Genomic DNA, 24,788 nt, shown 5'->3' with positions numbered 1-24,788 from the left:
AGCTTCTGGTCCTCAGGTTGGCCTATTTTTGTGTCCATTGGGAAGGAAGCCTCTAACTTGGTTTCTTCATCCAGCAGTCTCAAAAGGAAATATCCAGCCAGTGCTAGCTTTTTTCCTGGATTTTGAGGTGTAAAGTTGCACTCCTTGGAGCTGCCTACTCATTGTGTGTTGTAAATTAAGTCCATATTTGAGATACTTTGTTACTATGTTTACTGTGTTATGTAAATTGTTAACATTATGACCATAACTATTCCAATAATTGACTGCTCACTACTGTGTACAGAAAATGCTTCTGTCCTTTAGGTGCTGAAATTCAATCAGCCAAGGAGTCCAGAGATGCGGACATAGTTCATTGACAAAGTCTCTACTCCTCACCAGGGGGAGTTGTCACAGAAACATGTACAAAGAAATGCATGATATTAATGAGTGGTGACTCCGCGTGGAGAGCGCATGACCAATCTACCTTGTGTTATATTGTTCTTCATTCGACCCTGCTGCTGTTACGACTTGGCAGTGAGTCTGATCATAAGCTTGTGGGCCGGATTGAGGTTGGTCTCCCCATTGAATGAGGACGCACTACCCTGAAACCTCTAGCAAGATACCCTCATCTGAATCGGCCAGCACCATTGCTCTAGAAACACAACAGGCATGTATGACTTATTGTAGCCCACAAATTCACTCTTAATACTTCAAGACACCGCTCACTGTCATAGCAAGTTATCAGGAACACTGTCAATTGTTTTCGCTTTGCACTGTAACGTTAAAAGTGTTGACAAGCACTAGGGTCAAGAACCGTAAATGTTACCATCTCATAATAAATCTTCTTCATTTTGTAGAATTGTGACGACTCTATTTTGTAGTGTACTGAGAACAGCCAGCACACAATCAGCGTAATTCCAAAGTTTGCAAAGACTGCTAAACCATTTCGGCTGTTCCAAAACAGCAATGGTCTGGTATCATGCTTTTTATTAAAGGATTTGCCCAATATTTGTGAGTATATGCTCACTGTGAACTGCATAAAGTGTGCATAATTAAGGACGTTGGTTTTACTGTTATATTGTTTTATTACTTAGTTAGGTATTTTGTTGCTAGAGTTAGTTATTTTCATCCTATTTATTGTTATCAAGGTCAAGTTAAAGAAGTATAGTGAGGCAAATTTTCTGCTGAAACGTAAACAATCCAGGGCTCTGGTCAGTTAGCCCCTTGAATCACTTTTGAGTGCTTAGTGGGCCCTGCAGCTGTGCCTCCCACTTCCTTTTTAATGTGTACAGACGAAATTGTTTAAAGTACACAACCAAATAAAGCCTTTCATATGCACAAAATACCTGTGTCTTATACGTGAATACTGCGGACCTCCAAGAAACAATTACATTCAATGGTCATGCAGTTCATTAGTGCAATGAAAGGTTTTTGAAAAATGTAGACAATGAATTAAGCACACAAAAGGTAATGAACACAAGCAACCCAGGAATGGTTTCCCCCTGAATGGGGCTCTTCAGTGTGGTGTAGCTTGGTGCCAATGGCACAGTGAGCAAGAGACCCATGTCTGGGCACACCCTTGGCCACTTAGGATGTTACATCAAGCACAAAAAAGGTGATGGAAGGATACTTGCAATAAATATAACCACTGGCATTTTTTTTACCACTATACCACCTCAGATTAGACCCAGCCAGATGTAAACCAGTCTTGACCCCGCTCCAGAAGGAACAGTCCAGTCCAAACTCCAAAGCCTGGTCATCTCTGATATGGAACAAAAGCAACCCAAGTCCGTTTTTTTCCTGAATGGGGCTCTTCAGTCTGGTGTGCCTAGGTTCCAGTTGCACAGTGAACAATTTGTGAGATAATTAAGATGTTGCAAAAATGTTAGTGTTGCCTGTGATGTCAGATACTTTAATGTATATGCCACAGTATTGATTGATAAGTGGGAGGTCTGAAGGGCCATGTCACAGTGACCATCTATGCCTTTCAGAGACCAAACTTTTATTAGTTTAGTTGTAAAGTGGTGCACTGAAAGCCATTTAAACCGGCATTCACTGTAGGCCATTAGTCAAGCTTATGAAATGCTGATGCCCTTCCTTTTACCCTTTTTTCTTATTTTTGTCAAACTTAGTTAGTCACTTGTTTCCACAGATTTCCTTTTCCTAAATTCCTTGTGTCCCTTTTATGCTTTTTGCCCTTTTGCCCACATGTGCTTGACTCAGCACACCAATAATATAGATTTGTTAATTCACTGAGTTGGTCCTTGCCCAGGCTATTAAACTGTAGAGTTTAACGACTAAATGATTAACAGAATTAGACAGCTTTTGTTTCCTCCTTTTCCGATTTTCTTACTGCTTTGTTTAGGGTTGATTGAATGTTTAGTCTTCTTGATGTTAGTCTGTTTGAACTTCTTTTATGAGGTGTGCACAGCCTATCATGATTCTGTATCTGTATAGTCTTGTTTTGAGAATCGTTTATGTTATTTCTGAGCCTTAACTTGCAATAACCATCCTCGGACTTAATTTTGGACTGGAGTTTTCCTTGTGTGGTCACAACAGTCTTACTGTCATTCTAGATTGATTTATTATGAAATTTATGCCTGTATCTCCACATCAATAAGCTGGTCCAAAAGATTTATCTACCCCGTCAGAGCATAATCCTGAGAAGGAACATGCTAAAGAAAATCTGGTAGTAGAGTATAGTTTGACCCACGAGGGGGAAGATAGAGTCAGGGATAGTGTTAAGAAAGTAGGATTATTGACATGTGATCTGTCCACTCCAAATCTGCCTAATCCAAATTCTATGCCATAGTTTGTTCCAAAAATTGATGAAGTAACAGTGTCGTTCCTGCGAAAGATGGATGTGGGAGTATTAATAAGGTTTGCGCTTGTATTGCTTTTGGCCTGAGATTACGGTAAAGTGTGGTGTTGTGAAATGTTTTGTGGAGTTTCTGCAATTGTGGAGTTGTGGTGCTTGTTGCTAAAAATGTCCGGAGTTGTTGTTGATGGGTCCATTCCAGCCTAAGATCCCAGGATAACTCACAAGTGTAGAAGACACATGGTTAATTTATTGTCTGTAGTGAGGTGCTTGTCGTGAGATGTAGTCGACAGTGCCAATAGTTGTCCTTCAGTGAATATGGGTTTGGTTGGTATTAAGTGAATCCTGAGTGCACATCGAGGATCTGTATCAACCGGAGTTAGATTTGCTGGTCAAGTTGCATTCCTTGTGTAATTGTGAAATCCATAGTCAGAAAGTGTATCTTCATACTGCTGTAAAGTGTTTGGTTACCATGTCCTATAGTAAGCAGACAGGTTGTTGATTTTCACTCACAATATTTTGCATTGGGTGTGTGTGATAGTGATTGTGTAAGAGACAACTGCAAAGTGAATGAGTTGCTATAAGGAGTTTGACGTCGGGTGTCGCGCTGGTCGGTTGGTGTGAAGCCACACTGCTATTGGTGGACAGTGCTGCGTTGTTATTGGTTGAGAACACTGAAAAGAGGATTGTGGGATTGAAATTGCTTCCTGAGTCAAACAAAAGGTTTGCTGTGATTTATTGAATTTGATTGAAAATGAAGTATTTTATAGCACTGAAACATGCATTGAGTGGAGATGAATTTATTCCAGTGAGAAAGGGTATAAATACTCCACACGAAGGTACTCCAGGTCATTATGTTATGTTCAAAAAAGGTCTTCATGCATGTTTGTGCCTTGAACAGTGGAATAAAAATACTGAGGAAGAAGGTATATTAACATTTCCTTGTTATGGAACTTTTAATATAAGGATTCTTGAGAATATGAGACGAGTACTTTATGATATGAAACCACCTCCGAGACCTGCATAATTAGAAGCACTTAATATTTGGAAACACTTAGCATGAGGGAAACTGAAAAATAAGTGTGAAAATAGAATGCAGAAAACATTAAGACATTTGCAGAAGCAAGTTAGGAGAGCACAAATTATTGAGGGAACTGGATTGTATCCAGCTATTTCGAGTGAAGAAGGAGAAAGCACTCATTCAAAGAATAAGAGAAAAACAGAGTGATCTGGATGATTAATTTATAAATTAGATATTATTAAATCATCTTCCTCCGTACCACACTTGATGTAACCCCTAACATTCCTACTGCTCTAGTTGCACAAACCCCAAACCAGATAGTGACAGATACATCTGCAAATTCAGTGATACAGATTCCTAGTGTGAATCAACCAGTTCATAGCTTCAGAAGAGTTCAGCCAATACAGAGTCATAATGTGAATCAGATTGTACCAAATTGTAATTTGAATCAGTCAGTACAGGCTTTTTATGTAAATCCCTTAGCACTGAGTTTTAATTCAAGTCAACCTGTCCAAATGCTCAGTCCAAATCATCGCATTTCAAATGTTTCCCGACTCAAACAGGATAAAGTTTCAGTATTGTCTACCCTTACCTTTTAACACACTAGAAAACATGTCTATTTCAAGAATCTCGAATCAGCAAATTGTAGGTCCTTCAAAAGCAGAAATGTTGTTAAATAATGCAGTGAGTTTGAAAGGTTTTCCCACACAGCAATTGAATGATTAGCTAATTAAATTGAGTCCTGAAGGTGCAATAGGTGTAGGGAACTGTAGTGCAAAAGCAGACAACAATCCAGGGAGAAGTCACTGCATGTGTCCAGACTGTAACTGGAATTAAATTAAATGATATTAGGAACTTTAGACACTACCCAATTAGAGACTTACACAGAGGACGATCTGCGATTCAAGTGCAAAGGCACTACCAAATGTGCAGGACAGGCTTATGAAAGGTTATCTGAAGTGGCTGAAAAATAGGATATTGAGTTAGAGAAATCAAAGCCCTTAAAGAGAAGTTACTTATTGGAGTTCAGTCCAAGGATATAGCAAAAATGGGACCTGCTGGATTGAGATTGCAAATTAATGAATTAATCATGTACATCAACAAATAATGAGCATTAGATAAGTGGGAAGGTAGAATAAAAAAGATCAGAAGAAAGCAAAACCAGATGTGCCTTCGGAAGGAGCAAATCAAGTTGAGGATAATGTGAAGATGCTTACCATGAGAGAAATTCCAGGTGGAGGGTATGTTCACATACCTTCTAGTATGAGTGATATTTTGTCATTTACAAATGATTACCTGAAATTAAGAGAGAAGCCAGTGGAATGGCATAAGCAGACAGAACATTTTGTGAAACTTTCAAAATGTCTGTGGGAAGATTTGAATACTCTGTTTGACATTGTGGTTCCCAGTGACGTGGTATTGCTGACTGGCCAGAAAGTGAGCCAAGATATCCAGTAACAAATGTGCCATCTGAAGAGTTGATGAAAAATTATTATAAGATCATTGGCTTTTTAAAAGATAAGGTGTCTCCAACGACATTGAGGATAGACAGGACGACTTAAGAATGTAAGGATTTGACTCTTTCCTACACTGAAAGATTGTTGTAGGCTTTAAAACATTTCAGTGGTACTGAAACCATAGGAGCTAAAGATAGGGGTCATTTTGTTTTCAGATTTATGCAAGGATTAAAACCAGACATAAGCAAAATGATTCAGCAGCATTTCATTTGTTGGCAGAATAAACTAGTTGATGAAACCTGTGGTACGCTAAGTACTATAGCAATGAACTGGAATTGAAGCAGAAAAAGCTGAAAGAAAAGGTGATGGTTATGCAATTAAAGCTACACAGAAGGCTAGTCAAAGTCTGAAGATAGTAGTGAACACTGGTAGTATGTAAGAAGTGAATCAGCAGGGAACAAATGTTTTCTATACTAGAGGTAGAGAACATGGTGTTCAGGTAGATCAGAGCAATGTTGTGGATGTCCAGACTTTGAAAAGGACTAATCCATGTCATATGTGCGGAAATATAGGGCATTGGAGTCGGGAATGTCCCATTTTTGTGAATAATATTCAGATGCAAAACGGAGGTGTAATGTAGCCACAGGTAATACCCAAGTTCAAATTCAGAGAGTTGAAAGATCCCAAATGCAAAATGTAAATGTGCCCCAAGGACCAAGATACCACAAGCTCTGACAGCTCAGCAGCAGACAAATGTTTCCCGACAGAATTTAAATCAGGTTGCAAATGTAGATGTGAATCAGTTGGCATCACAGTTTCCCATAATGGATTCGAGTGATGAGGATTTTTCAGAAATTCTTCAAGTGGATTGCTCAGATGATGAAGATTGCAAGCTAGGTGCTTCCTCAGAAGTAGATTAATGTGGTCCCTATGTAGATACTGATGTAAAGGGCCACCATGTGTTATTTCTGGTTGTCACTGGGGCTACACTCTCCACTGTCAAAACAGCAGAAGTACCAAAATTACCCCTTTCAGGAACAAGAATTCAGGTTGTACGAGTCGCAAATAAACAATTGTGCAACCCAGTAACAGACTCTGTCACTGTAAAAATAGGTTTCTTTGAAGATGAGCATCAATTTGTGGTATGCGATTCAAGTCCTGTAAGCTTGCTAGGGCATGACCTGTTGTGTAAACTAAATTGATCCATTAGTTTCACGCCCCTTGGACTAGAGATCCAAACAAATGATGAAGATGTACCATGTAAAATTGTAAATTAGTACCGGAGTGTCACATTGTACCCAGTGCTGAAATGTAATGATTTGCCCGAGGATCTGATAGACACTTTATCACCTGAAGTTTGGGATTTTTCAGGAAAAGAGATAGGCATCATTAAAGGAGTTGAACCTGTAAAAATAACAGTGAAGCCAAATGTAGTGTGTCTCAAAATTCCCCCATATAACATAACGCCCGAGATAATAGCAAGAGTTACCTCCCTTGATAAATTCTTTAATTGAACAGGGTATCCTAAAAGAGATAATTGGAAGTCCATGTACCTCTCCCTTTATGGGACTGCAGAAGCCCAATGGAAAATACTACATAGTCCAGGACCTTAGAAAAGTGAGCAAAATTTAATTTTATTCCTAATACCATATGAGTCAGAATGGTTCACCATGACTGACAATTGCCATGCATTCTTTTCCATACCGTTGCATGAGGACAGCCAGTTCTCTTTGTGTTTAGGTTTGGCAGTCGTGTTTTGGCATGGTGCTGAGTTCCACAAGGGTATACTGAGAATCCACCTTCTTCAACTAAATCTTGAAAAATAATCTGCCATTCAGTCTTAGTCTAGTGCATTGATGACCTACTTATGGCATCAAACACTCAAGAAACTTGTTGGAGAGACACAATTGATCTTTTGAATTTAGGAGATAATGGACAAAGTTTTCCAACTAAATTACAATTGTACGGAAGGTGCTGCAAGAAAGAATCTGATCAATTTTGAAAATTAATCCTCATACCATTCAGAAAGAAGTCATTATGTTCCTGGGAATGGTTAGCTACTGTCATCAGTAGATTCCAGACTTTTCCCTTTTGGCCAAATCTTTACGGAGGCTGACACAAAAGGATGTGTCTTGATCCGGTATCATTTGATGACAGCTGCAAAGTGCCTTCAAAGACCTGAGAGACAATCTCTGTTGTTCCCTTGCTCTGGAAATGACTGATTATAACAAATGTTTTTATTTGTATTGCTGTGAAGGGGGGGGGGGGTGCACTCTCTCAGGTTTGACTCAGATGCATAGAAATGCAAACAAGCCTGTGGCATATTTTTCTGCCACATTTGATCCTGTGGCTTTGGCTTTGCCTGGTTGCCTTAAAGCTGTTGCAACTCCGAGCGTCAGCAGTGAAAAGTGTGAAGGCATTGCTATGGGGCATCCCCTGAATGTTTTTGTACCCCACTCCATGGAAATATTGTTAAACTTAACCAAAACCCAACATCTTACAAATGCACGTTTCACCAGTTATGAACAGGTCATCCTCACCGCACCTAAAGTCAATTTGAAATGCTGCACTGTGTTTGTAGAAAGTTGGCTCTGTATGTACTATTTCAAAGTAAGAAATAGCATGCACAGAGTCCAAGGGTTCCCCTTAAAGGTAAGATAGTGGCAAAAAGAGATAATTCTAATGCTCTATTTTGTGGTAGTGTGGTCGAGCAGTAGGCTTATCAGAGGGTAGTGTTAAGCATTTGTTGTACACACACAGGCAATAAATGAGGAACACACACTCAAAGACAATTCCAGGCCAATAGGTTTTTGTATAGAAAAATATATTTTCTTAGTTTATTTTAAGAACCACAGGTTCAAGATTTACAAGTAATACTTCAAATGAAAGGTATTTCACTTAGGTAACTTAGGAACTTTGAATCAGCAAAATAGCATGTACAGTTTTCACAGAAATGGCAATAAGCTATTTTAAAACTAGACACTGCAATTTTCAACAATTCCTGGGGGAGGTAAGTGTTTGTTAGTTTTGCAGGTAAGTAAACCACCTACAGGGTTCAAAGTTGGGTCCAAGGTAGCCCACCGTTGGGGGTTCAGGGCAACCCCAAAGTTACCACACCAGCAGCTCAGGGCCGGTCAGGTGCAGAGGTCAAAGTGGTGCCCAAAACACAGAGGCTTCAATGGTGAAGAGGGTGCCCCGGTTCCAGTCTGCCAGCAGGTAAGTACCCGCGTCTTCGTAGGGCAGACCAGGAGGGTTTTGTAGGTCACCGGGGGGGGACACAAGTCAGCACAAAAAGTACACCCTCAGCGGCACGGGGGCGGCCGGGTGCAGAGTGCAAACAGGCATCGGGTTTGCAATGGAGTTCAATGGGAGACCCAGGGGTCTCTTCAGCGAAGCAGGCAGGGAAGGGGGGGGGCTCCTCGGGGTAGCCACCACCTGGGCAAGGGAGAGGGCCACCTGGGGTCGCTTCTGCACTGGAGGTCAGATCCTTCAGGTCCTGGGGGCTGCGTGTGCAGTGTCTTTACCAGGCGTTGGGTTCTTAGAAGCAGGCAGTCACGGTCAGGGGGAGCCTCTGGATTCCCTCTGCAGGCGTCGCTGGGGGAGCTCAGAGGGGTTAACTCTGGCTACTCACAGGGTCGCAGTCCTCCCTGTAGTGTTGTTTCTCCGCAGGTCGAGCCGGGGGCGTCGGGTGCAGAGCGCAAAGTCTCACGCTTCCGGCAGGAAACGTGGAGTCCTTTTAAAGTTGTTTCTTTGTTGCAAAGATGTTTCTTCTTTGGAGCAGACCCGCTGTCCTCTGGAGTTCTTGGTCCTTTTAGATACAGGGTAGGCCTCTGAGGCTTCAGAGGTCGCTGGACCCTGTGGAACGCGTCGCTGTTGCAGTTTTTCTTGAAGTGGGGAGACAGGCCGGTAGGGCTGGGGCCAAAGCAATTGGTGTCTCCGTCTTCTGTGCAGGGCTTTCAGGTCAACAGTCCTTCTTCGTCTTCAGGTTGCAGGAATCTATCTTGCTAGGTTCTGGGAGCCCCTAAATACTCAATTTAGGGGTGTGTTTAGGTCTGGGGGGTTAGTAGCCAATGGCTACTAGCCCTGAGGGTGGCTATACCCTCTTTGTGCCTCCTCCCTGAGGGGAGGGGGCACATCCCTAATCCTATTGGGGGAATCCTCCATCTGCAAGATGGAGGATTTCTAAAAGTCAGAGTCACCTCAGCTCAGGACACCTTAGGGGCTGTCCTGACTGGCCAGTGACTCCTCCTTGTTTTTCTCATTATCTCCTCCGGCCTTGCCGCCAAAAGTGGGGCCGTGGCCGGAGGGGGCGGGCATCTCCACTAGCTGGAGTGCCCTGGGGCGCTGTAACAAAGGGGGTGAGCCTTTGAGGCTCACCGCCAGGTGTTACAGTTCATGCAGGGGGAGGTGAGAAGCACTTCCACCCAGTACAGGCTTTGTTACTAGCCACAGAGTGACAAAGGCACTCTCCCCATGTGGCCAGCAACATGTCTGGTGTGTGGCAGGCTGGTAAAACTAGTCAGCCCACACTGGAAGTCGGGTATGTTTTCAGGGGGCATCTCTAAGATGCCCTCTGGGGTGTATTTCACAATAAAATGTACACTGGCATCAGTGTGCATTTATTGTGCTGAGAAGTTTGATACCAAACTTCCCAGTTTTCAGTGTAGCCATTATGGTGCTGTGGAGTTCGGGTATGACAGACTCCCAGACCATATACTCTTATGGCTACCCTGCACTTTCAATGTTGCTTAGACACTATAGGGGCATAGTGCTCATGCACCTATGCCCTCACCTATGGTATAGTGCACTCTGCCTTAGGGCTGTAAGGCCTGCTACAGGGGTGACTTATCTATGCCATAGGCAGTGTGAGGTTGGCATGGCACCCTGAGGGGAGTGCCATGTCGACTTAGTCATTTTCTCCCCACCAGCACACACAAGCTGGCAAGCAGTGTGTCTGTGCTGAGTGAGGGGTCTCCAGGGTGGCATAAGACATGCTGCAGCCCTTAGAGACCTTCCCTGGCATCAGGGCCCTTGGTACCAGGGGTACCAGTTACAAGGGACTTACCTGGATGCCAGGGTGTGCCAATTGTGGAAACAAAAGTACAGGTTAGGGAAAGAACACTGGTGCTGGGGCCTGGTTAGCAGGCCTCAGCACACTTTCAAATCATAACTTGGCATCAGCAAAGGCAAAAAGTCAGGGGGTAACCATGCCAAGGAGGCATTTCCTTACAGTGTTGGATCCTGTAAATTTGTTACCTGCCTCTGTTGACAATGTAAATGACTGTTCTGATAAGAATGAACATGACTGCCTCGATGTTGTTGAACTATGCACTAAGCTGTGACCTGATGACTTTCAAGACATCCCCATAACTGAAAATGATTATGTCATGTTTGTTGATGGCTCATATTTAAGAGACAAAGATGGTACCCAGAGAGTTGGTTATTCAGTTTGCAGTCTCAGGTGTGATCGAAGCTTTCTGGCTTCCTGGCTTCAAGGAGTCTTTTCTGACCAAGTCGCCAAACTAGTAGCTCTTACTAGAGCAAGCTGTGTTTCTGAACAGCTCAAAGTGACAATTTTTACTGATCATTAATGTGGTTTTGGTGTTGTTCATGACTTTGGACAGGTATGGTCCTAGAGAGGCTTTATGACCTCTTCTGGCTCGAAAATTCAGAACAGGGATAAATTTGACAATTTGCTGAATTAATTGCAATTGCTTGCCCGAATTGCAGCCGTGAAGTGCACTGCACATGCATGGCCACTGATTATGCAACTTTAGGGAATATATATACAGACAAAGTGGTGAGATAATGCACCCTAAGCTTCACTTCCTTTAATGGAGAATGGTGTAAGGAATCACATGATGAGACAAGTCAAACTTTCCTGTTAACTGCTGGTAATGCATAGGAAGAAGTTAAAAGATTGCAGGAAGAAGTGACAGCTAGAGCAGTTTGTGTCAAAAGAGATGAAGATGATATTTGGGTTAAAAGTAATGGAAGAGCTGTATTACCAAATAGTTTCACCACCCATGGCTAGGCACTATCATGGACAAGCTTATATAGGCTGTGACGCCATGATCAGAACTTTAAGGCAGGCATAGTTTAACCCTAAATTCAGATTGATAGTAGAAGATGTGTTTCACAGATGGGTCACATGCCAGCAAATGAATGTAGGGAAATGCACCGCAGTCACACCGAGTCACATAGGTAGACCAGGAGGACAATTCAACAGAATGCAGTTGGACTTTACTGAGCTACCTGCATGCAATGGATTGAGATGTATTTTGGTGATTGTGTGCATTTTCTCTCATTGAGTTGTTGCTTACATACCAGGAGAAGTGATAGTCTCACAGTAGCAAAGCTGTTACTTAGAGAATTCATTCCACGCTTCTGATTCCCGACTTCTCTAGACTCAGACCTAGGGATGCACTTTAACAGTGGGGTCCTAAAATTATTATGTGCCTGTTAGAAATGGGGTCTTTGGTTGACAGTCGGGTTACCCCCTGTTCAAGCAAGGACCCTCACTCTAGTCAGGGTAAAAGAGAATCACCCTCAGCTAACCCCTGCTTACCCCCTTGGTAGCTTGGCAGAGCAGTGGGCTTAACTTCAGAGTGCTAGGAGTAAAGTATTTGTACCAACACACACAGTAACGTAATGAAAACACTACAAGTGATGAATTTTTAAAGATTAAATTCAAAAATAGCGCTTAGAAACAAAAATGCTTCGATGAGGTGTTAACACAGCATCGTTACGGAGTCGTTCCCAACAAGCCGACACCATCGGCTCCGGACACGGAGTCGCGTAGACCCCCAAGTACAGTACCTTTGGTGAAGAGTGAAAACAAGTCGATGCGCGAAGTCGGGGATCACAGCGTCGGTGCGAAACGCGGAATCCGTGGACTTCGAGCGGCGTCGGTCACGACGTGGTGCGGTGACTTCCACGGAGTCGCGGACTTCAGCGGGGCTGCAGCAGCGTCGGCCTGCGAAAGTCGTCGCTTCTAGCGAAGATCACGGAGTCAATTGCAGGCGGCGTCACCGGATTCAACAGCGGCGGCCTCCTTGGATTTCCACCAGCTTTCCTTTCAAGGGCCCAGGGACTAGATAGGGCACCACTTGTCAGAGCAGGAGTCTCTTCAGAGACTCCAGGTGCTGGCAGAGAGAAGTCTTTGCTGTCCCTGAGACTTCAAACAACAGGAGGCAAGCTCTAAATCAAACCCTTGGAGATCTCTTCACAAGATGGAAGGCACACAAAGTCCAGTCTTTGCCCTCTTACTCTGGAAGAAGCAGCAACTGCAGGATAGCTCCACAAAGCACAGTCACAGGCAGGGCAGCTCTTCGTCCTCAGCTGTTCTCCAGGCAGAGGTTCCTCTTGTTTCCAGAAGTGTTCTAAAGTCTGTGGTTTTGGGAGCCCTTCTTATACCCAACTTATCCTTTGAAGTAGGCCTACTTCAAAGTAAAGTCTCTTGTGAATGTGAAATCCTGCCTTGCCCAGGCCAGGCCCCAGACACTCACCAGGGGGTTGGAGACTGCATTGTGTGAGGACAGGCACAGCCCTTTCAGGTGTAAGTGACCACTCCTCACCTCCCTCCTAGCACAGATGGCTCATCAGGATATGCAGGCTACACCCCAGCACCCTTTGTGTCACTGTCTAGTGTGAGGTGCAACCAGCCCAACTGTCAAACTGACTCAGACAGGGAATCCACAAACAGGCAGAGTCACAGAAATGGTATAAGCAAGAAAATGCTCACTTTCTTAAAGTGGCATTTTCAAACACACAATTTTAAAATCAACTTTACTAAAAGATGTATTTTTGAATTGTGAGCTCAGAGACCCCAAACTCCACATGTCCATCCGCTCCCAAAAGGAATCTACACTTTAATCAGATTTAAAGGTAGCCCCCATGTTAACCTAGGAGAGGGACAGGCCTTGCAACAGTGAAAAACAAATTTAGCAATATTTCACTGTCAGGACATAGAAAACACATTAATATATGTCCTACCATAACCATACACTGCAACCTGCCCTTGGGGCTACCTATGGCCTACCTTAGGGGCGTCTGACATGTAGGAAAAGGGAAGGTTTAGGCCCTGCAAGTGGGTACACTTGCCAAGTCGAATTCACAGTTAAAACTGCACAACAGACACTGCAATGGCAGATCTGAGACATGATTACCAAGCTACTTATGAGGGGGGCACAACCAGTGCTGCAGGCCCACTAATAGCATTTGATTTACAGGCCCTGGCACCTCTAGTGCACTTTACTAGGGACTTACTAGTAAACCAAATATGCCAATCGCGGATAAGCCAATTACATACACATTTTGTAAAGGAGCACTTGCACTTTAGCACTGGTTAGCAGCAGTAAAGCGCCCAGAGTAACAAAAACAGCAAAATCAGAGTCCTGCACACATCAACAACCTTGGGAACAGACACAAAAAGTTAAGGGAGAGCACGCCTGGTATGAACCGTCTAACAGTGCCACATTACAAGTTGAGCAAAGACTACATTGCAGTTAGACCTGAGGCTTCAGAAGTGGTGCAACAAGTTAACAGATCTCTGAAGTCCAGACTGGCAAAAGTATGTGCATCCACCACTTAGAAATGGGCAGGCACATTGCCTCTTGTTTTGATGAGTATACGTAGTACTCCTGACTTTAAGACTGGTTTGACGTCTCATGCAATCAACTTGGGGAGAGCCGTGAGATTGCCAACTGTGCCCGTGAATGCGCTTGTAAATATTACGGATGACCTGGTACTGAATTATTGCAAAGGCCTAATTGACATGGCTTGTTCTGTGTCTCATCAAGTTGAAGAAGCTATCGTACAACCACAGGAGGAGCTCTGCCATGAACTGTCTCCAGGCGACTGGGTCATGGTTAAGACGTACGTGAGCAAATCCTGTTTGGAACCACATTGTACTGGGCCTCACCAGGAAGTGTGGTCACTATGACAGCTGTGAAGTGTGCTGGTCTTCCTAACTGGGTGCACACTAACCACACTCACAAAGTTCCAGATTCCCTAGTTAACACAGAACCTGTCCCTGAAGGGTAGGTTACAGTGAGTGAGAGGGATGAGAATAGTCAAGCTATTGGGGCTGGATAAGTGGCTGATAAAGCACAATTGCACTCTGAGGAGTGTCTGAGGAAGTCAACAGCAGTAGTTGGTACAGAAGGGTCGAGACAGAATCAGCTGGCTCATGGAAGCTCAGATGCTGATGAAGGACCAGATGCTGTAACAAGAAAAGTTCTGCCCAGAAACAATTGGCCAACTGAGGCAGCTGTGCCAGCTGTACAAGTGCCCCCAACGATTATTGAAGAAACTGAGGAGTCAAGTCAAAGTGGCAGTGATGTGGAGTCAGCACCTGGGTGGACATACTTTGCAGCAAATGAATGGGAGAAGGCATTTGCAACCTTTTGCTTTAACATTACAAATCCAATTAATCAGTCTTGAGTTTGTGATTGTGGTGGAGCTGAACTTTGAAATTCCATTACAGCTTGATGAACAAAGACATTATATCCTGGAAATAATTAATAGCGATTATGAGCTGCGCTTTTATTGGATACATTTGAATATTTATTAGAGGCTTTTGGACATTTGGTAGAGGACAACACTTTCTAGAAGATCAAGTAACTTTTTGTGAAATATCTTGAACTTTTCACAAAAGAGACTTTTTTTTTAACAGTTGCTTTTCTAAAAATAAAAAAAAGACTGAAAGTGATAGTTTATATTCTGCAGACACATTTGTAATTTTTGATTTTTACGTTTTTATATTTATTTTTGGTCTGAAATTAGAGAACTCATGGAGTCTACTGGAAACAAAAGGAGTGTTAGTGGTGACAGTCATAATGTTCATAATTTTGCTCACTGGATTTAGTTTACCCACATCTAGTAATTTGGAAAAGGTTAGATCAACAGATGCCCCGAGTTTTGCAAGCCCAATAGCAAATCAGAAATATTTATATAGTGAGAAAGAGTTTCATACAGATGGATCCAAAGTTGATTTGTCCACAAAATGTTTATTATAAATTGCTAAAAACCATGAAGGTTAAAAAATGTTATGTGTGCAGAGTTGCATTCCTCAAACAATCAGTGAGACAATCACTGATTATAGTGTCCCCTTAACTTATGGAATTTCCTGTAGCCTGTTGCTAACACTTTTGCATCAGCAGGAATATTATCAATATTATTACTCCAATTATGATTTGGTTTTCTCAGTTGTCCCAATCATGAAACATATGAGTGAAAACGTTGACACAGTAGGTGGTTTCTTTGAACTTACATTGACATTTGGAATAGTCTATGCCCATAGAAATATGACCTATATTCTTACCCCAGTAGAGAAGGAATTCATTGGACCAGTTGAAGACAGAGACCTATGAAAGATAATTAGAAAAGGGAATAGTGCCACCAAGCTGTGAATGGTCAGAAACTCTTTTATTAGCAGGGAGTCAAAGATCCCTTGCCTTAGATTGGCTACACATATGGAAATTATGTGAATCTAGACCCAAATTGAAGACTCACACAAATTTTTTAGGCACTAGTGAATGTAGAAATGTGTTTGGTTTAAAAGTGTTTGGACTTTTATGTTAGCTGGACAAGACCCCGCCATACCAGGCATTTGCTTAATTATTACAAGAAGCTGAAGGGATGGTTAGGTATATATTAGCTAGGAGTAGTCTTTCCAAAGTTTTTTCATGTGAAGAATTTCAGTGACCCTGTGTGGGATGAGAAATCAAGCACACAAGTTAAAAGAGGTGCCAGTGCTTCAGAGACTGTAGGTGATATTTCTGGTGCCATAATTCCATCAGTGGGTGTAATCTTGAATAATCACAAGATAATGAAGTTGTCAACCACTGTAGATATGCTTTTGTACAGAAACAGCAGGTGCCTTCTTGCTAGTAGACACAGAAATAGTTGCCATAAGATCAATGATTTTATAAAGCGTTCTTGTTTTAGACATCCTTATCGCAAAAGAGGGCGGAGTTAGCAAAGTGTTACAAGTCCAACAGTGCTAAACTTACATTCCTTATGATAGTAAGGAGCTGAGAAAGTATATTCCGATTATGACAGGACTGAAAAAGAACCTGAATGAGCAAGAGGTGACATGTGACTGGGACACAATAGGCAGTGGTTTTACAGCAGTTGGGAGGCAGTTTGGGAGCCTAGAGAAAGGAATTAATGGAACCATCTTGAGAACTGTATTGCTAATAGCCCTGAGTGCCTTAGTTGCAGTTGGTCTTCATAAGTTGATCAAAAAGCTTAAAGAAATGAGAGTAAGCAGAGGAGAAAGAAGAGATGACTTTGAGATGGAAACTAGAGATGACTACATTACAGTGACATCAAGCAGTTAGAGGAGTCTAGAAGATCTTTCCTGGAAAGGCCTTTGAAATTTTGAGCTGTCTCATTGAAAATGAGAGATTGAAATGTATGTGATGGCTTCATTCACCATCAGAGGGGGGACTGATTTAGCAGAAATGTTTTATTGCCTGTGATGTCAGAGACTTTAACATATATGCCACAATATTGACGATAGGTTGGAGGTCTGAAAGGCCATGACAACAATGATCGTCTATTCATGAAAATCTATTCATTTCATTAACCAAAGTATTATCAGTTTATTTGTAAAGTAAAGCACTGAAAACCATATTATTGTGCATTCACTGAAGGTCATTAGTGGAAAGGCATTTGGTGTAGCCTCAAAACTTTATGTTTAACAGATTACTTAATTTCCATGTTAAAGTTTATCATGTTAAATAATAGTTTGAACTAAAAAGATAATGATTTTAATAACATAAGTATTTTAAAAGTAACATGCAAAAGTAGAAGTCTGTAGATATGTGCCAAAGCTATATGAACAAGTAGACATAGTTATTTCATTTTAAAATTACTGTATCATGAAAACTGCCTAAGCTTATTAATAATGAATTTATGATTTTGAATTTAAATATGCCTTATTAGTATAAATTGAACATGCCATTTTAATTCACTCTTCTTGCCAAAGTGAGGCCCGCAAGGCCCTATTTTCCTAATTGTGCAGAAAATGTTTGGTCATCCTTGCTAATGTGTACCTTTCTTTCACACATCGTTCACATGAGAATGATAGCTTGTTAATAAATGTTTCATTGTTTTACACATAGAGAGCCTGGGAACCAAACCTTAAGCAGAGTACATTCAGGAACTGTAGAATAGACTAGGTATACAATTTTTCACTTTGCACAGATGAGCCAAGATGGTATGTCTTCTACATGTTGGAGATTAAAACTTTTGGCAATGTTGCAGTCTGTGTCGCATGACTGAATTTCATTGAATGATTTCAACTTCTGTGTCATGTGGAGTGATGGACGGACAAATCATTGTGCCCTCTGAACTTAAATATACCATTCCACAGTTGGATTTACAGCATTTTTCTTTGAGCAGGCTTTCCCCACTCTCTTATGTTTACTGAACCCCTTGGACTCTGAGAGGTAGAGACCTCTCTACCCTTGCCCCTTTGAAATGCCTTACTGAGATTTAGAGACTTTTCCCTTGACCCAACAAGAAGACTCTTGATCCAGCATCTTAACTGCTGACACCATTCCTTTTTTTCCTTTTTACTTTTTTTGTCAAACTTAGTTACTTGTTTCCCCAGGTGTCCTTTTTCCATATCCCTTTTGTCACTTTTATGCTTGTCCTTTTTACACAGGTTCCTGACCCAGCACACAAATTATATGGATTTGTTCATTCGTAGGGTTACTCCCTTTGCCCATTCTATTGAATTGTAGGACTTAACAGCTAAACAAATAACAGAATTAGACAGTGTTTGTTTCCTCCTTTTCAGATTTTCTTATTCATTTAAGTGTAGAGTTAATTGAATGTTTAGTCTGATATTAGTTCATTTGAACTTCTTTAAGAGGTTTGGACAACCTCTCATGATTCTGCATCTTTACAGTCTTGTTTTGAGAATCATTTATGCTACTCTGAGCCTTAATTTGTAATAAACACATTTGGACTTTATTTCAGACTGGAGTTTTCCTTGTGTGGCCACAGTGGTCATACTGTCAGTCTAAATTGATTTATTGTGAAATGTGTGCCTCTATATTCACACCCTTCTGCTGGGCCAAAAGATTCATCAACTCCGCCACAGCATAATCCTGAGAAAGAATACACTTCAGCAATTGTTTATTGTCAGGAAAAGGGAACACAAATTAATATTTAAACATAAAGCATACTGCAGTTTGATCACAAAACTGCAGACAAACACAGAAGAGACGTGCTTAATTTGCGTGAAAAACTCATTCATGCAATGAGGTTTTACAAAATGACAAAAATGGGCCTTGAAAGGTGTGATCAATTATCACCTTTAGTGTATGCTTACCTTAGTCATTTTCTGTGTTTGTTTAACATTTAAACCTATTTGATAAGTTCACAAATGACATGCCTCCTGCCTCTGAGAAAGGGGTCAGAATAACACAAAATGGATCTACAGATAGAGATATATCAGGAGCAAAGTGGTGGTTACACTTTTGTTGTTGGTTGTAGTGATTTGAGTCCTAACCATGAAGAAAAAAAAAATCAGATTCAAATCTCTATTTTTGTTACCTCTGCTGAGGCACCAGATTTTACCACGGAGACTCACTCAGTGTAATGCTCCTTGCAAATTGACTATGAATTGCAACATCCAATTTCCACAACCTAAACTAAGGTATCCTGTCTGTGGACAAGGGCCTCTGTGAAGGCTGAATGCAACATGAGTTAAAGATCCATTTAGCCTGTCATCTGTGCTCTGATAGCTCTGTGGAAGATGAGGCCTGGTCTAACTTGGCTATATTGTGACAAGGCCTCATACTTTAATTGCACAATTTATGTTTAAAATGGCATGGAACTGTAACTTTGGTGTGACATCCAGCAAAATATGTATAATTGGTTCATTGTCTATTAAGTACTGCATCTATGATTCATATCTAAGGTAAGTTTTACCCTAGAAGAATTCCTTCAAACATGTATGTTGAAATCAAAATTTCCAGTCTCCTATTAAAAAGTTAACCCTTCCAACTGCCTCACTGACGAGTGATATTTGCTATACCCACCAGCAGGCAGATCAAGGGTCCCAATGAACAATGTGCCCGTTCCAGGAAAGATTTCATTCTGCTGGTGGAGGATGGGGTCAGGGATTTGAATTTCAAGAAGCTTTAACATCAACCCCCTATTAATTGTGGAACAGGAATCTACAAGCATGAACAGCATAATTCTGCCTTTTGTGTCCAGCTGGAGACCCCTTTGAAATTTTAGTAGAAAGGGGGATAGCCAGAATGGTTGTAGATAGACCTAGAGAGATGATGGGTTCTGATTTTTTGAAGAGTAACCATCTTTGATATTCCCCAGCATGCTGTGCAGGAATTGGAAAGTCAGTGGGCTTATTCTGTTAGGGTCAGTTTGAAGTGGAGAGATTATGTTGTGCCTTTAAATTAGGTAGGTGTTCCACTAATTACAGAATGTCCTCCTTTAATAAGAAGTAGTAGCTAAGAAAGAGCCTTGGAATAAAAGGACGAGAGCCCAGCATTGATTTAGAGCCCCCATCAGGAGGCTTGCCATGCACCTACTCCTGACTTTTTCTTCTGATTTCTCTTGGACTTTCTGTGAGGCTGACCACCACTTCCCTAGTTCTAACACAGATCTAGTGAGAGATCTGGACTCTGGTTGTGGCTGGACCTGCTGTAATGCCTTGAAGTAGTAAGCACTGTGGGTCGGTCACCCTGCAAGGTGCAGAAAGTCTGAGTAGCTGGAACATGCAATGACAGAGTCTGATCTGCCATAGAGGACTTTGCGGTGCTACTGTGGAGCTGAAGCATGCTAAGTCAGAAGATCACCTGGCATGAGCAGGATGGCAGGCCTAGAGCCTCTATGGTGACACTGCTGTTGCCAGGAAAAGGAAGCAGTGATGCACAGACAAGGTTTGAAGAAATACTCCTCAATCTGGAGTTGAGGGGTAACTGCATTGCTTGCCCTAGGCATAGGCAAGCAATTTTTGTTCCTGGTTCATGGGGATCCAGGCCAACCCTCTCTGATGGCTAGGGATGTTCTATGTAACTGAAACTTCCACAGGAATCAAAACCAGTTCAGTAGAGACCAAGATATTGTTTTTCTAAATTCATGCTTGTGGGTGGCTTTGTATTGTTCAGTGAGGGTGCCCTTGGGCTTTAGGGAGCACTTGGAGATAAAATATCTTTATTATGACCATTCACTTTTAGGATATGGCCTTTAAGAGTGGGCCGAAACCAAGAACTTCCTAACTTGCCTGTGCCCTGGAATGTTTGAGGCCTTGGCATTGACTGTTATTGGCACAACTCCTTACTCCCCTTGATTATCTCCACTGCAGCATAAGTTGTCGCAAGGAGGAGACTCAGGAGACTGTTTCCCCCTCATAAACCTTACAACCTGGTCCACGGGATGCACAAGCTCCTGTTCCTAACACAAGCACACTAACAAGTGAGACAACAAGCAGAAAAGTCAGGGTCCAATGCAAGCATCCAAAATGAATATCACAATGCAGTACTGACACACAACTTTATCAGATGAGGCAGGAAAAGTGGTTGGTGAGTAGTAGGCAGTGCACCCACTGCAAATAAAAAACTAGGGCTGCATCTAGGTTTGAAAACTGAACAAAATACATGTAATTGTATCAAAATCAGCACCCTTATGTCTACGAAGTAGAGTGTCTTAGTTGCTTGGCAACTATAAACAAAAGATACCATGGGCCATAGTTTACAATTTCCAGTGCCAAGTTGAAACTGGCCTAATAATTTGGCCTTCTTTCTAGGGAGACAGCAAATGGTAATGTTTGCACAATTTAGGTCTGGCCATTTCTTTATGCTGTACTTCAACACTGTATGTTTACTTTATTGTGCCTGGCAAAATGTTGTCTCAGTGCTCAAGCTAGAACTTCAGATTAGTGTTTAAGTCCATAGATTTACTATAAAAATGTATGTCAGAGGCAGTAAGCCTAATTTCTTTATTGTGAAGAGCCTGGCAAAGCTTGCCGGCCTGCTTGCTTGTTTATGAAAAGCTAATGTGAAACGCAATAGGCCTTTAGTTGTGAAATGTGGTTTAATCATGTTAATGTTTGTAGGAGTATAGAGTGTTATATAGAAGTTCACAAATAATAAAAACATACAGGTTCTCTGGGGTTAGTTACCTCCCTCTTTAGGCTAAGGGTCAAAGACTGGGTTTATTGATCTAGGAGGCGGTGATCTCTATCAGCTTTATGCACATAGTCTTCTTAGGTCAAAAAATTGATTTTTCAAATCTCTACTAAACCCTTTGTAGCTGTGGCACATGCTGCACTCAGTTCCTCCAAGATGTGTGTAATACCTTTAACCATTACCTACAATTGTAAGGTCAAGAAAGCAACACCGAAAATTCCCAAACCAATTTAGAAAAATAGAAAACATTAGCAAAAAGATACCTCAATCATCAAACTTAGATAAGGGGAACTATAGATGTCCTGTTTTAATTTTAAAAGTAAAATGTACATGGGAAAAGTAAGATACTATTGAAAAACAACAGCTTTTAGTTGATTGGGACCTAAGCATGATTTTAGGAGTATGGTGATGGAGCAGAGTACAGATGCATAAAGCGGGTCATCCCCGTTAAATTTTTTAGCTTCGGAGTTGAGTTCATAGAGCTTCATGGAAGGCTTCTATGCAGCAGAAATTTCTCCACCCATGTTATGTCATGTTAATTTGATTTGTAAGATGCACTGATCACTCAAGAGGTTATCCAGACACTGCAGGTCTTCTGCAGAATTCAGTCCTCTGTGGTCAGATGGTTCCCCTTGGGGTTAAGAGTCCCTCTGCTTTTTGTACCCACAAAGTATACAGACAGGAAAGTAGCCACTCGACCCAGGGAGGCTAGTGCTGGTGTCTGGGTGTCTCTTGCCTCAGGAGTCTTTGAGTCAGTAAGTGGGTGATCTTCTTCCATTAAGAGCCTTCATTCTTCCAGCAGGGTCTTCGTCATGTGTAGTCTTCCCATGTTATGGTGGTGGTAAGATGACAGTCTGCAATTTCTGGTTCTCGGGCTTTCCTTAGATTTGTCCTTCAAACACTCCTTCAACTATGACTATACAGGGATGAAGAGTGAGACAGTGAATGCCTGATGAGCGGATCTCTGCAATAACAGAACATTTTGGTGACAGAAGGACACCTTGATCAGAGAACCCCGGCCTCCAAATGTTACCATGGTGCCCAGGATGCCACTGCTCATCTGTGCTAGCATTGATGTGGTCTCTGCTGGGGAACTGAATATTGCTCCAACCACAACCCTCATTTTCTGCAGCTCTCTTTTCAATTCCCTTTGTAAGGATTTATTTTGACTTGTGAAGTCACAATCTTCACTAAAGGACTGATAGCCCCTCTCAATTAAAGAACAAGGGGTAGAATACAGTCTGTAAGTGTTTTATTGCCACAGAAATCTTTAAAAGAGATGGGTGTCTTAATGTAGTCTAGGTTTAAAAGTGAAAACTCTTGTTCACAAATAGAGAAGATATGAAGTCTTGCTTTGATCAAAGTGGAAAAGTGAGTAATGTAGAAGACATATAGAAGCTAATCAATCTTAATATTTAATCTTGATATGGCTAAAGAAAAGGAACAAGAAGGGCAAGTACAGGAAAGCTTGTATTCATTAGTAATTTTTGAAAGTGGAAGAGGTGGTCTAGTCAAGTTCCATGTACTTTGGCTTAAGAAGAGAAATATAATAAATCTTCCTTTGTCGAGATAATGCTAGTTCACCTGAAACTGGATTAATAATGTGAACAACCTGAAAATACCCAGAAAAAAGGAGGAGTAAATTGGGCTTCTTTTGTAATAAACTAGATTGCATCTTGATAACCAAATTTGTCTTCTGAACTGTCAAAAGGTTCCATTTCACAATGTTTATTTGCCCATTATGTTTGTTAGCTTGCCACATACATTCATGGATTTGTCTCTTTATTTCTCAAAATTGTGAACATATGTTTTTACAATAGGTACTTGACTGACTATAGTTATAAAATTGTCATGTGTATTTTGACGAGACAGCAGTTCCTTCCTTAGTGATGGTATAAATCCCAGATAATCTACTTGTTAATGAAAGGAGCATTCCTCCAGCTTAGCATACAATTTATTTCTTGTAATCTTGTCAATACGTGTCTTACATGATCAAGATGTTATTCAAAGGTATGTAAGTAAATGAAGATCATATCAAAATATACAACTTAAAACTTGCCACTTACATTTTGAAAGACTAATTGGTGAATTGTTGATAAGTAGAAGGAGCACTGCAGAGGGCAAATGACACCGGTAGAAAGTCTCCAAATTAAATATGAAACATCCACACATCTCTGGGTCTCTTCATACAATATAGGTGCCTCAAAAAATTAATTAGCCTGGCGAATAGCTTCTAATAAGTGTAGAATCTAATGATATGAAGTACTCAACCGAAGAGCCCCTCTCTAGGACACGCATTGAATTTTCTTGACATAGGTCTGGCTGGTATATAACGGTCCAACATCCACAGTATGAACATAAGGCTTCCGATATTCTTCTGACGTGTCATTGAAAATATAGGGGGTCATTCTGACCCTGGCGGCCGGTGACCGCCAGGGTCACCGACCACGGGAGCACCGCCAACAGGCTGGCGGTGCTCCCGAGGGCATTCTGACTGCGGCGGTTCAGCCGCGGTCAGAAAGGGTAAACCGGCGGTCTCCCGCCGGTTTACCACTGCCCCATTGAATCCTCCATGGCGGCGGAGCGCGCTCCGCCGCCATGGGGATTCAGACACCCCCTACCGCCATCCTGTTCATGGCGGGAAACCCGCCAAGAACAGGATGGCGGTAGGGGGTGCCGCGGGGCCCCTGGGGGCCCCTGCAGTGCCCATGCCACTGGCAATGGCATGGGCACTGCAGGGGCCCCCGTAAGAGGGCCCCGCAAAGTATTTCAGTGTCTGCTTTGCAGACACTGAAATACGCGACGGGTGCAACTGCACCCGTCGCAACCCTGCAACTACGCCGGCTCAATTCTGAGCCGGCGTCCTCGTTGCAGGGGCATTTCTGCTGGGCCGGTGGGCGCTCTTTCGGAGAGCGCCCGCCGGCCCAGCGGAAATGTTTAAATGGCCGCCGCGGTCTTTTGACCGCGGTGCGGTCATTTCACGGCGGTACCTTGGCGGACGGCCTCCGCCGTCCGCCAAGGTTAAAATCACCCCCATAATATTGTATTTCAAGTGCTATAACTTTACCATTCTTTTGCAATCGCATATCATAACGTGCTCTGATATATTTTATAATCCAATAGGGAGGTCACTTTCCTATTAATTTGAAGTGACCTTTCTGCCCCAATTAGCTTGCAAAGTTTCATTACTCTAGTAAGCCCAGAAGTCATTATACTTAGGGTAGTGCATTTACACATTTCCAGATTCTTGTAACAAAGCCTAATCTTGTTGTTGATGATGGAAACTAGAAGCAAGATTTGAGAAATGAATGCAGTTAGGAGCATATATTTCAGTTTCAAGG

General features: G+C 42.0%; 1 protein-coding gene across 1 annotated transcript in view; it reads right to left on the bottom strand.

The window, feature by feature from the left end:
- The window catches only part of USH2A (usherin), a 3,586,186-nt gene that overhangs the window by 1,792,125 nt on the left and 1,769,273 nt on the right, over window positions 1-24,788 (bottom strand). The window lies entirely within an intron of this gene.

This window comes from Pleurodeles waltl, chromosome 5 (genome assembly GCF_031143425.1).
Source record: "Pleurodeles waltl isolate 20211129_DDA chromosome 5, aPleWal1.hap1.20221129, whole genome shotgun sequence".
Taxonomy (NCBI): Eukaryota; Metazoa; Chordata; class Amphibia; order Caudata; family Salamandridae; genus Pleurodeles; species Pleurodeles waltl.
This window is presented reverse-complemented; position numbering and strand designations above follow the sequence as displayed.